Here is a 12,332-nt window from a genome sequence, read left to right as displayed (position 1 = left end):
GATGATGAAATAAAGCAATGTAGACTTAGAGGGCTAGAGCCATCCGGGGGCTATCTCAATGACCAAATGATGCTGGGAGAATTTCCTGAAGCAGTGGGCCACAGCCAGAGCCTTCCCCTGGAAGCAAGGATTGAACCAGTCCTGTGGGAAAGCTAGTCTCGTCAGTGTAGACTAGCTTTGGGCAAAAACAGTCTGATGATCTGAAGGGGTTCTGCAAAAGAAGGAACACAATATTTGAGATGGTATAGGCCCAATAGCTGTGTGTGTGTGTGTGTGTGTGTGTGTGTGTGTGTGTGTGTGTGTGTGTGTGTGTGTTGGGTCGGTGGAGAACAGAATGGAGTGTGCAAAGCAGTGCATAAAGAAGAATGGGCATAGCACAAGTAGACAGGGAAAGGGAGCAAGCCGTTGGTTGTCTTGTCTTCAGGGAACAAAGTGAGATAGGACAGAGCTGTGGCTTGCTGGTTACTGCTGCTTCACAGCAGGAAGGTCCCAAGCAGATGTCAAGACCCGTGATTGAGGATACAACCCAAGAATTCCGTGCCCTGTGGAAACGACAGCAGGAGACAGACTCAATGTGGCCTGGCCTCAGCCCTGTCTCCCTCCTGCAGAGCCCTGGGGTTATTGTGAAGCAAGCTTCCTCCTCACAGCAGAAGAGAAAACCCTGGCTGTTGGGGGCCCGAGGGTCGTGTGTGTGTGTGTGTGTGTGTGTGTGTGTGTGTGTGTGTGTGTGTGTGTGTGTGTGAAGCCACCTCAGATGTGCTGGGCCTGGACTACATTTCTTTGTTCTCCTCATGCTGTGAAGCACTCTTAAGCTCTGGGCTTCTAGGAGGCCTTGATAAATATTTGTCTCAAGGGCTTTGCTGCAGTCAAACAGAAACTGCACATTGACACTCTGGGCTGAGATTACTCCAGGCTTTTCCTTCTCGGGTCCTTCTCACTGACACCTGGCACCTGGTCTCCCGCTCCACCTTCATGAGTCTCAGCCACTAAGGATGGTTCTGGGGGGTGACCCTCTCAGATTGACATATGGGCACACAGTGTGTTTTAGGAGAGACCTAGGAAGGTGGCTGAAGGGCCGTACACTAAGAGAAGACACCCCCTTCTCTGTGCTCTATTTTAAGGCAAACAGAGCTTACAAGCCCTGGGTATGTGCAGTCGGGGAGGGGAGGGGGTACTCCTTAGGAAGAGGAAAACAGCTATTCAAGAAACAGTACTGCTGGAGCAGTCTACACAGCAGGCAGGCAGTTCCTCCTGAACCTCTGACTCCCCTCTCCTCCAGCCTTTACCAAAGGCCTAGGTACTATTACTTTATCAATTTCACTAGCAGACGCTGTTGGCGCTAGCTGACTTTACTGCCCCCCCCCCATACACGGGGAGTATTGTGTTTCCCTGAGAGTTTATATTTTCTTCTCTGCAAATTATTGTCGTCATATCCCTAGAAGTAAGACAAGGAATCGGTGAACAAGCCAGTCTAAATGTGGCCCCCAGGGAACTGCTGTGCATCCTGAGACAGTTCGTGTGCACACTGAGGTTAAAACTTAATGAGGAAGATAAGGCTAAAGCAGATGGGCAGAGGCGTGTGTGAGCGCTGGGCGAAAGGCCCCGTTGAGGTCGCTATTACCACAGTTTATCTCACAAACACAAAGCCCCAGAGATAAGAGGAACAGAAGCAGGCCTTTTACCTGAAACCAAACTTCTTTTCTTTTTAAACGGCTTCTTTAACTTTATTTTTATCTCCTGTGCGTTGGTACTTTGCCAGCACGTATGTCCATGTAAGGGGGCTGCAGCCTCTGGAACCCTGGTGTCTGGAAAAGCAGCCAGTGCTCTTAATTGCTGATCCATCTCTCCGCTCCCCCTTTCTTTCTTTCTTTCTTTCTTTCTTTCTTTCTTTCTTTCTTCCTTCCTCCCTTCCTTCCTTCTTTCCTTCCTTTCTTTTCTTTTTTCTTTCTTTTCTTTCTTTCTTTCTTTCTTTCTTCCTTCCTTCCTTCCTTCCTTTCTTTCTTTTCTTTCTTTCTTTCTTTCTTCCTTCCTTCTTTCCTTCCTTCCTTTCTTTCTTTCTTTCTTTCTTTTCTTTCTTTCTTTCTTCCTTCCTTCCTTCCTTCCTTCCTTTCTTTCTTTTCTTTCTTTCTTTCTTTCTTTCTTCCTTCCTTCTTTCCTTCCTTCCTTCCTTTCTTTCTTTCTTTCTTCCTTCCTTCCTTTCTTCCTTCTTTCCTTCCTTTCTTTTCTTTCTTTCTTTCTTTTTTTTCTTTCTTTCTTTCTTCCTTCCTTCCTTCCTTCCTTCCTTCCTTCCTTTCTTTCTTTCTTTTCTTTCTTTCTTTCTTCCTTCCTTCTTTCCTTCCTTTCTTTCTTTCTTTCTTTCTTTTCTTTCTTTCTTTCTTTCTTCCTTCCTTCCTTCCTTCCTTTCTTTCTTTCTTTTCTTTCTTTCTTTCTTTCTTCCTTCCTTCTTTCCTTCCTTTCTTTCTTTCTTTCTTTCTTTCTTCCTTCCTTCCTTCCTTTCTTCCTTCTTTCCTTCCTTTTTTCTTTCTTTCTTTCTTTTCTTTCTTTCTTTCTTTCTTCCTTCCTTCCTTCTTTCCTTCCTTCCTTCCTTTCTTTCTTTCTTTCTTTCTTTTCTTTCTTTCTTTCTTTCTTCCTTCCTTCCTTCCTTCTTTCCTTCCTTTCTTTTATTTCTTTCTTTCTTTCTTTCTTTCTTTCTTTCTTTCCTTAAAAAACTTTACTTACTGGAACAGGTTCTCATTTTGCAACCCTGTTTGGCCTGCAGCTCTCTTTATACCAGGCTAGCTTCAAATTCTGAGATCCATTTGCCTCTTCCTTTCCCTCTTCCCCCTCCCTCTCAAGTGTTGGGATTAAAGCACATACAGCCACATCTAACTCCAAACTATTACTTTTAAAATTAATACTAGAGTTTAAAATTAATACTAAAATATTAGCCTGGGGCTGGAGATATGGGTCAGTGGTTAAGAGCACTGGCTGTTCTCTCAAAGGACCTGGGTTTCGTTCCCAGCACCCATATGACAGGCCACAACCATCTGTAACTCCATTTTCAGATCAACAGGCTCTCTAGCCTCCTTGGGTTCCAGGCATGCATGTAGGCAAAACACCTATCCACATAAAATAAAAACAAATACTTTTTAAAAGTCAGATTATCCTATGATTTGGTGAGGAAGGATACAATAAAAAAATTCACCATCAACTATAAAACAGAAGGATCTTCCTGAAGAAAAACATAGTGTTTAAGGTATAGAAACCATTTTGAGATGTGTTAAGTGACTGGTGGAAAATTCAAAGGAGTGGATTCTTTTTGCTTTCAGTTCATAGAGTCACAAGGCTTCTGAGCAGAACTCTGAAATCCAACTCACAGGTCTCTGGCAAAGGGACAGCAGGCCACTGTCCCAGAGCCAGGAAGTTATCAGCCGGGTCACAATGTCCAACTGCTTCCTGCCTCCCCCATCAAACAGTGCAGGGCTGAAAGGGTTAAACAACCAAGTTCCGAGGGTCACGTGCAGAGGTATATGTGAGCACCCTGAGAAATGCTGTTGGAGGTGTTCCTTCTCTTATCTCGATGTGGGCTGTTAGGTGTCCTTTGTGTAACCCCCAAGGCTTGTGTCAGAGGCAATGTTTGCAAAAACTGTCTCCTGGCTGTGGCCTTTGCAAAGGCTTTTGTAAAGATTAAGCTGTTTGATAATCAGGTAAACTTGGAGCTGAAAGGGACTTTAGAATTTGCCTACTTGGCCCCCTGCCCTCTCCATCTCTCTGTCTGTCTCTCTGTCCATCCCACCCCGTGCACCGAGTGGGTGTGGGTGTGCGTGTACGTGTGTTTGTGTGTGCGCATGTGCATATGTGTCCTCTCTCTCTGCAGGACATAGTTGCAGCTCACATAGGAACCATGAGTTACCCAAGGACACAGTGATGGCAGCCATTTGTACTGGGGTGAGACGTGAGTTCACAGCCTCACCTGAGGACGGCTGGTTGGCTTCTGAACTGTCCCCCTCCACTCCAGGTCACATCTTTTCTCCCTCCACACCATCTCAGTTCCACGTGCTTCCTCACGGCTGGCTGCAGGAAGGGAACTAAGAAACACTAGGCACATGGTGGTTTTGACAGAGGGGTTCAACCAGCACTTGGCAATGCTAGACAATGCCCGCTCTACCCTCAAGTAAAAAAAAAAAAAAAAAAAAAAATTAAAGAAATAAGTTTTAAGTGGCATCAGCAGAAACAGAAAAAAGAAATACAAAACTTTTACTAATATCCTATGCCCCATGCCCATGTAGGAGTTGGACACTGACATTTTCGTCAAGCACTTATAGGGCCATAGCCAGGGCAGTCTGGGGAATTCTTCCTGAACAGACTACAGCGTTCCATCCACTGTGACTCCTCCTCAGGTCAGTGCAGGCTTTTACCCTTAGTGGGTTTCTGGCCCATCATGTTCTTACTATTTCGTGGTCAAACTCAGGTCATCGGGCTTGGAGGAAGGTGCCCTCACCTGCTGACTCCTTGCTTTCTATTTTTTGTTGTTGTTGTTTTGTTTATTCCTTTATGTTATGTGTGCACAGATGCTATCTAAAGCCACACCAGAAGAGGGCATCATATCCCATTACAGATGGTTGTGAGCCATCATGTGGTTGCTGGGAACTGAACTCAGGATCTTTGGAAGATCAGTCAGTGCTCTTAACCGCTGAGCCCTCTCTCCAGCCCTTACCCACTATATAGCCAGGCTGGCCGGCTCCTGCCTCAGGGTCTGGAGTACTGAGATCATTATAGGTTTACCTTACCACACCAATACTTTTGCATTTATTTATCTATCTATCTATCTATCTATCTATCTATCTATCTATTTATTTATTTAGATTGCATTCAAGCGACAAGAGCTAGCATACACAATGTGTCTCTAAAGTCGTGCACAGCTGGCCTCTTATCAAGCTCTCCGCCCGCTGGGTAAGGGCAGCATCTCTATCTTACATCAGGGATGGCAAGTGAGAGACTCACTTTAGTGTTTCCCACAGTCTCAGGTAGCAATCCCCACAACCGAGAACTGTTCCCTAAGTTCCTCTGGATGGCGCTGTTCCCTCTGCCTGCCCTTTCCTGCTCCTGGTAGTCAGCTCACCTTTTCTAGTTGGCACACCATCTTGCTAAGACCTTGTTTGAGGTCCTGCACTTCACTATCTTATTCTGCAAGGGATTATGGGTACCTATTCCTCTGACCTCTGCTCTGGGGCACCCCGGGTTCTTGTACTTTCTCTGCACCCATTCCACACTCATAGAGAACCCCAGATGTTCCAATGGCTCCTTGTCTTACTTCCTTCAGCTCCAGTTTCTTCCTTATACAGGTGGCCCAGTCACAGGAGAAACCTTTACTATCCTTAAACACGCTGTGGAGAAAAGGGAGGAAGGCAAGCTTCCCCACCCCTCACCCCTAATCAAACACATTTTGATGAGGGATTAGGCTCTACCATGGCATCACCTACCCCTACCTATATCCCAGAGGCTGAAAAATGTGGGGGAGCATATAGAAAAAAATTACGAATAGAACATGTAAAACATGTAAACACCAAAATGAGTTTTTACAGACGTAGTAAATGCTACAGACATTTAACCCCTGTGGAAGCAGCATTTTCATCGTTATTTTAGAAGAAAAATACTTCTTAATTTTTATGCACCTTTTCCAATTATATTTTTACTCTTTGACAATTTCCTACCCATATGCAACTAACGTTAACCTCTCCCACTCCCAGTCTTCACATTTATACCAGTCTTCCCACCAGGTACATGGCTGTTCACATGCCCTTTTGGTGTGTCACCCACTGAGCTTAGTAAATTCGCCTGCAAGAGCTTGGGGGGTTATTTACAGGACAAAGGCAATTTATCAGTGCTTACAGCAAAGAAGAAAACAACACCCACATACGTCACCACCTGTCAATCAGGGAGGGGCGGGCTTCAGGAGCCCTTCTCTGCCCAGTGATGAAACTGGCAGGCCCAGTCTTGTGCAGGTCTTGTGCGGGCAGATACAGCGAGAGTTCATGGGTGCATTGTTCAGCTCCTGTGACCTGGCTACACTGAAGACATTGTTTTGAAGCAGTCCTTCCTCACCTCTGGCTCGTGCAATTTTCCCACCCATGCAACACTTTTTAATCTCTATTTTTACCACTTTTCGATTGCTTCTTAGTAGACCAATGATTTTGTTCTACTTTTTTTTTTTAACAGAAGTAATGTAAAAATAATTTATTGCTTAGTCAGAATTTGTTTATTAGTAGAAGTTGGGATACATCAAATTAAGGATTAAAGAATATTAATTTTGTAGCACTTCAAGTTATGTGTGAAGTTAAGAATTTCACACATGTTCGTTTGTTCAAAAAGCATATGCTAGGGCTGGACATGGTGGCCTTAAACCCAGCACTTAGGAGGCAGCAGCATGCGGATCTCTGTGAGTTCGAGGCCAGTGTAGTCTACATAGTGAGTTACAGGGCACGTAGGCTACATAGTGAGATCCTGTCTCAAAAACAAACCTCCAAGACAAACAAACAAACAAAACCCCAATAAACACATGCACTAAGCACATGATAGATTTATAACTTAAATGACACCTTATTAAATATAATTACATAGAACTTACCTTGGACAGGTATTCAAATAAAAAAATGTATCCATTAACCAGGATGAAGAAATAATGGGAAACTGGACCCGTTTCCCCAGGCTAGCTTACCCATTTCCACAGGCTAGCTCTTAGCTCCAATCCTTGAAAAGCATGCATACCATCCCTCATCCACGGATTTTCACTCTTTAATTGTTTGGAAGAAAGGGACTCCGGGAATTGAACCCAAGGCCTTGTCCAGGCAAGGCAAGTACTCTACACTGAACTACATCCTCAAAAGTTGTGTTTTTGAGACAGGGTCTCATTGTGTAAGGCAATCTGACTTTGAACTCACTCAAAAGCTCAGGATGACTCTGAACTCAAGATTTCCTTGCTTCTGCTTCTGACTCCTTAACTGCCCCACCCCCACTCCCACCCCCACCCCCACCCCCATGCTCTGGTGCAGCCCTTGGACTGAGCCTCTGTGCTATGGCAGTGAGTAAGGCATGGCACTGGGAAGCGAGTGACAATTGTATGAAAGGGACAGCCAACCACACAGAGCTGTCCCCAGTTTAAGGTCTTGCCACATACTGTGCTCAGTAATTTTCGAGTCATCTTTATCCTACTTTGGTCTTGGTAGGTTGGAAGGAAAATCAGAAGTGATATAGATAACGTTCTTAATCAACTGAGCTTAAAATAGCTGAGTTTTACACTTTACCACCCCGTTCCCCCATCCCCCACCTCTCCCCCCTTCAACCCCCAGTGAAACCTCCAGTACTTGAAGCAGAGGCCTACTCATTCCTCTGGGAGAGATTTAGCCAGTTTGGTCAGTGAGTTAAATCAGGGGAGAAGAACACCACCCCCCTTGACCCACAATAGTTTATTTTCCCGTCCACAATAAACTGCAGGGGAGAGCTCCACTAGAGAACAAAGCCTTGATGAGTTCAATTACGGAGGATTACACCGAGTCCTGCTTCAAATATTTTGGCCCTGTGTCTCATTCCCAGGGCTTCAATTACCCCAGCATCATTTATAATCCTCCTGACATTCTTGTAAAGCAGGTAGGTGGGAAGGACTACTCTCTGTAGTCTTAAAACTCTGGTTTGACCAAGGCGGAAGTCTGCAAACAAAATATAATTAGCAAATTTCATTTAAGAAAAAAAAAGGGGGGGGGGGAATACTGAAATTTCCACTTTTGTTAACTGCTTACCCTAAATGCTAGCTGATGCTTTTTACCATGGTGTGCGTGTGCCTGTGTGTGTGACATACAACTTCATCAGCCATATTTTCACTGGGTAGACAAACTTTCAAAGGAGCTAAATATTGTCAGCTACTTTATTCCGTCTCAAAGGGATTACAGAGGGATTGGCTTGAAGATGAAAGCTGGAGGTTCCTCACTTAAGGGGCTTTCTACTACTCCTGTTGGCCAAGAGGCCCTTGATATACATCTGAAGATAAATAGTTAATAAAGGTGTTTGGACTGCAACATCTGTTACCATCCTTGGAAGCTGCCCTGAATTGCGGAGTGGAGCATCAAATCTTCAGAGGGTTTGTTAAGACAGAGATTGATTGGGGTCACCGGGTTACCCAGAAGTAAAATCCTCACCCTTATCTTTAAAATGCAGTGTCCAATTGATTGTCTCTGGATCATTACACAGAGCGCATAGAGAGTTAGGCACGGAGGAGAATGGTCAAATATTATCCTTTTCAAGATACTTCCAAAATAAACTATCACCGTGCTTTGATTTTCGGGGAGGATTCCCAAGACAGGAGTGGCAGCCACGGTCCAGAGGTGGAAGCAGCTATGATATGCAAGTACATCTGACAGATTTGCATCCAAAGGGGAGAAGAGGGCCCCATCAGCTTTTTCTTGTTATATTCCCAACACAAATAGCAAATCTATGTAGGGAGGAGCAGCTGGATGAAATTGCAACCTATAGGTGAGGTTTCCCCTGCCATTCCCAAGCCAGAAGTCAGAATATCTGAGATGCTTTCCGCATTAAGATGTAAGAGGCATTGGCCACCAAAGATCATCTTCAATTAAGTCAAAAGAACCAAACCCATCCAGACTGTACCATTATGCCAACGCTCGACCTTGAACAAGTCAGTTTGCTTTCTGGTCTGCCGTGACTCTCCCTCATTTCTTTCCCAAGAAAGAAGCCAAATCATTCTTAACATTCTCTTCAGAATTTGAACTTGAAAATCTACTGTCTTTGTTGCAATTGGTAGCTATACTCCAAGTCTTGTTTTTTGGCCTATGGCTCCTCCATCCCCAGAGATGGAGGCTTTCTACAGAGGAAGCCCAAGCCTTGATCAGTGGTACCATAACGTTAAAGACCTAGAAAACCTGGTCCTCCACCTCTGGGACACTAATGCGTAGAGAGAATCTCTTGTATCCTTTATGGATGCAGGACCTGTCAATCAAGTGCTGATTGGCCTATAAACTTAGACAGAAAACAGAAGGTAGGACATCCGGTGGAGACATTAAATTCTGGGATAGAGAGAAGGAGTGGGAGTTTCACCTGGGAACATGGACGAGGGTAGAAACCATGTGTCAGAACTTAAAATAAATGAAATATTAAGTTATGATCTAATCCAGGAACCAACCAAAAAGCTCATGGCTAAGGTGTTCGTAAATATATTTTGAGTCTCAGAGTCATTATTACAGAAGTTTGGGGCCAGGAGGAAAGCCACACACACAACACTAATATTTAGTGACTTTTGAAGAAAACCAGTGAGCAAATGCACACATTCCTCAACCCGATCTCAGAAAATCTTGGAGAGCCGATGCCCCCAGAAGAAAAATCAAGGCTGAGAGTGGTGGTACACACCTCTAATCAGCACACTCGGGGAGCAGAGGTAGCTACTTCGAGGCCAGACTGGACTATATAGTGAATTCCAGGTCAACCAGGGCTGCAAAATCTTTAGAAGGTGTTCTGATTACTGCTGCCATAAAACCAGGAATGAGAAATTTAAATCTCCTTACCACCTACATTGTCTTCAAGCTTGGCTGGAGTAAACCAGGACTAATGTTAGGACGAATTTCCATAGAGGGACAAAAAAAAATGTATTTTTAGGTTGAGCAATATTCAATTATTTTTTATCAAGAAAAAACTATTTAAACACACACACACACACACATGACAAAATGACATCTCACCCACAGTTGCTGTAGAAAATGGCCTACACGCTTCTGAGATGACTACAATTCTCTCAGTTTCCTCTTTTGCATGATGAGCAGTCAGACCTGAAAGCTAACTCCCAACACCCAGATTCTCGACATGGTCTGCTGTGGGAAGCTGCTGGAATCTAACAGTCAAAGGAGCCAACAGTTCCCAGGGCGGCATCTGCTCAGAAAGGAATGTGTGAGAAAATACCAGGGCAAACTCACCACTATATTTTATATCCTTAGAACAGAAGGGAGACATTGAGGGATGTCTGCTTTTTTTCTCCTTTTCATATGTGAAAGGTCAGCACTTAGAAGCTGGAATCTCACACTCTCTGTGAGTGTGAGAATCCCTGAAAAGGCCTGTAGTTGGGATGCCAGGGACCTGCCAACCGTCCTTTCTTCCTAACACTAGACTGACTACATTCACGTGTATTTCACCAGCATTAAAAGTTGCAAGCAAGAATCTGGTGTCGAGGATCTTGTTTATAGTGTGCAATGCTGTATATGAACTAGGGGAGGGGGGGACTGAGCTGTTTGTAACACAATTTGCAAAAGACTTTTGTCATCCAGTCATACTATGAGATACTGTTCGACCTTTCAAATCAGTACACTTTTAATATGGAAGATAGGGCTGGAGAGATGGTTCAGAGGTTAGGAGCGCTGGCTGCTCTTCCAGAGGTCCTGAGTTCAATTCCCAGCAACCACATGGTGCCTCACAACCATCTGTAATGGGATCTGATGCGCTCTTCTGGTGTGTCTGAAGACAGCGATGGCGTACTATATAAATTAAATAAATAAATAATTCTGTAATATGGAAGATAGATCCATACTTAGAATTGTCACGGGATGTTTTTTTAAGAAAAAAAATCATTTCCCCATTCTCGTCTCAATTCCAAATCATGTGAGAAAAAAGGGGAAATCTACTCTTAGTATCACTGCTGTGCTTTTAAACAACCAGGCACGCGTATAAACACACCTGTGTAGATTCCTCCTCAGACAGTTCACATGGCTCTGGTCCTCACCTCACAAATCTAGGTGCCTCGGTGAGCCCCTGCACATTTCCAGAGACTTAATGATTGCTCCCATTCGAAGGCTCGGATGTTTTCTGTTCTCTCGAAACCCATTAATATGCGCTTGCCAAATTCAGAATTACACTGTAGAAGGAGGAGAGCCATACCAGGGACACAACAGCCTAACTTGAGTTAGTCTTTATTCTTTTTCCAAAGGCAAGATGCTTCTGGCTGGCCCATAGCTGAGTTTGCTCATTGTGCGAGGCAGCAGAGGCATTCCTACTAATCCCCCTCTCCCCTAACTAAGCAAGTCAAGCTTAGGGAGTAGGGGTGGGAGGAAAATTATATAATTTGAGTTAATTGGTTTGGGGCTACCCAAAGCCCCAGCTGTATCGAAGGGAATTGTTTGGTCTTCAAAAACCCAATTAGAGACATTCAGTACATGTAAAATAGATTTTATTCTTCTTGTTGTCAAGCTGTTGTCAAGAGACTGGCTTCCATACCATACGGGAAAATATCCCTTCATTACGGCTGCCCAAAGGCATCCTGAAAACAGGTAGATCTAAAGGCATGGGGGCCGGCTATAAAGGAACATGCTAAGTAGCTCATTTCTTTTACAGGTTCAGGAATGCAGCACCAGAGATAACACAGGAACTCCAGTGACCCTCGAGGTACTATAGAATGTGTGCTCGCTAATCAAATGCTTTGAAGAAGCAACTCCATCTGTTACTTTTTTTCTAAGTAGAGATTGGTTGGACAGGTTTGAAGCATTCATGGTTGACTTTCCTGGATCTAAAACAAACCTATGAGGTGCCCTGGATAATGTGTAAGCGGTGGCCACAGAAATCAACTTTCAGCAACCACAGTGTGAGTTTCTACCTGGGCAGAGAGAATGAGAGCCGTTGCACAGTTAAAGTGATTGGAAGCCTAGTAGGTTTTGGATCCAACAGTTTATGCTTGAAACTGGTTTTCGATGATGACCACAAAGATCATTCCTTTTTAATCTACGTATTTATTTATTTCTGTTTCTTTAGACAGTGTCTTATTATGTAGTCTTGGCTGGCCTGGAACTCACTATGTAGACCAGGCTAGCCTCTAACTCAAACAGATCCACCTACCTCTACCTCCTGAATGCTGGAATAAAAGGCATTTGCTGCCACTCCTGGCCAAGATCATTCCTTTTTGTGGAAGGTCCATTTGACCTAAAAAGACACTAGAAGGAACAAGCAGCCCATGGAAAAGTCCCACCTTTGTTTAGAGTCATTGCTTGATGTAACAGATGTGCAAATTGTTCTTCTGTGAGAGAGCATTGTGTGCATAGCACAAGGAAAGAGAGGTCAAATCAAAAGACTTTCAGCCTCACTCCAATGAGAACCACAGAAAGTCTGTATGTCCAAGAGTACAGATATGCACGGGAGGATGAGCAAAGATACACAGAGCTCCTCGGAAATGTCTTAACCGTATGGAGGTTGAAGGTGGGTCTTAAAATCCTGGGGTGTTCTTCAGAGCTGCAACGGCAGATGATGGAAGACCCCCTAGCAGCCATTCAGGACCCCTCCTTAGTTTCACTTTGTTGGGGAAAATGTTT

This window comes from Micromys minutus, assembly GCF_963924665.1.
Source record: "Micromys minutus genome assembly, chromosome: 7".
In the NCBI taxonomy this organism is placed as follows: domain Eukaryota; kingdom Metazoa; phylum Chordata; class Mammalia; order Rodentia; family Muridae; genus Micromys; species Micromys minutus.
This window is presented reverse-complemented; position numbering follows the sequence as displayed.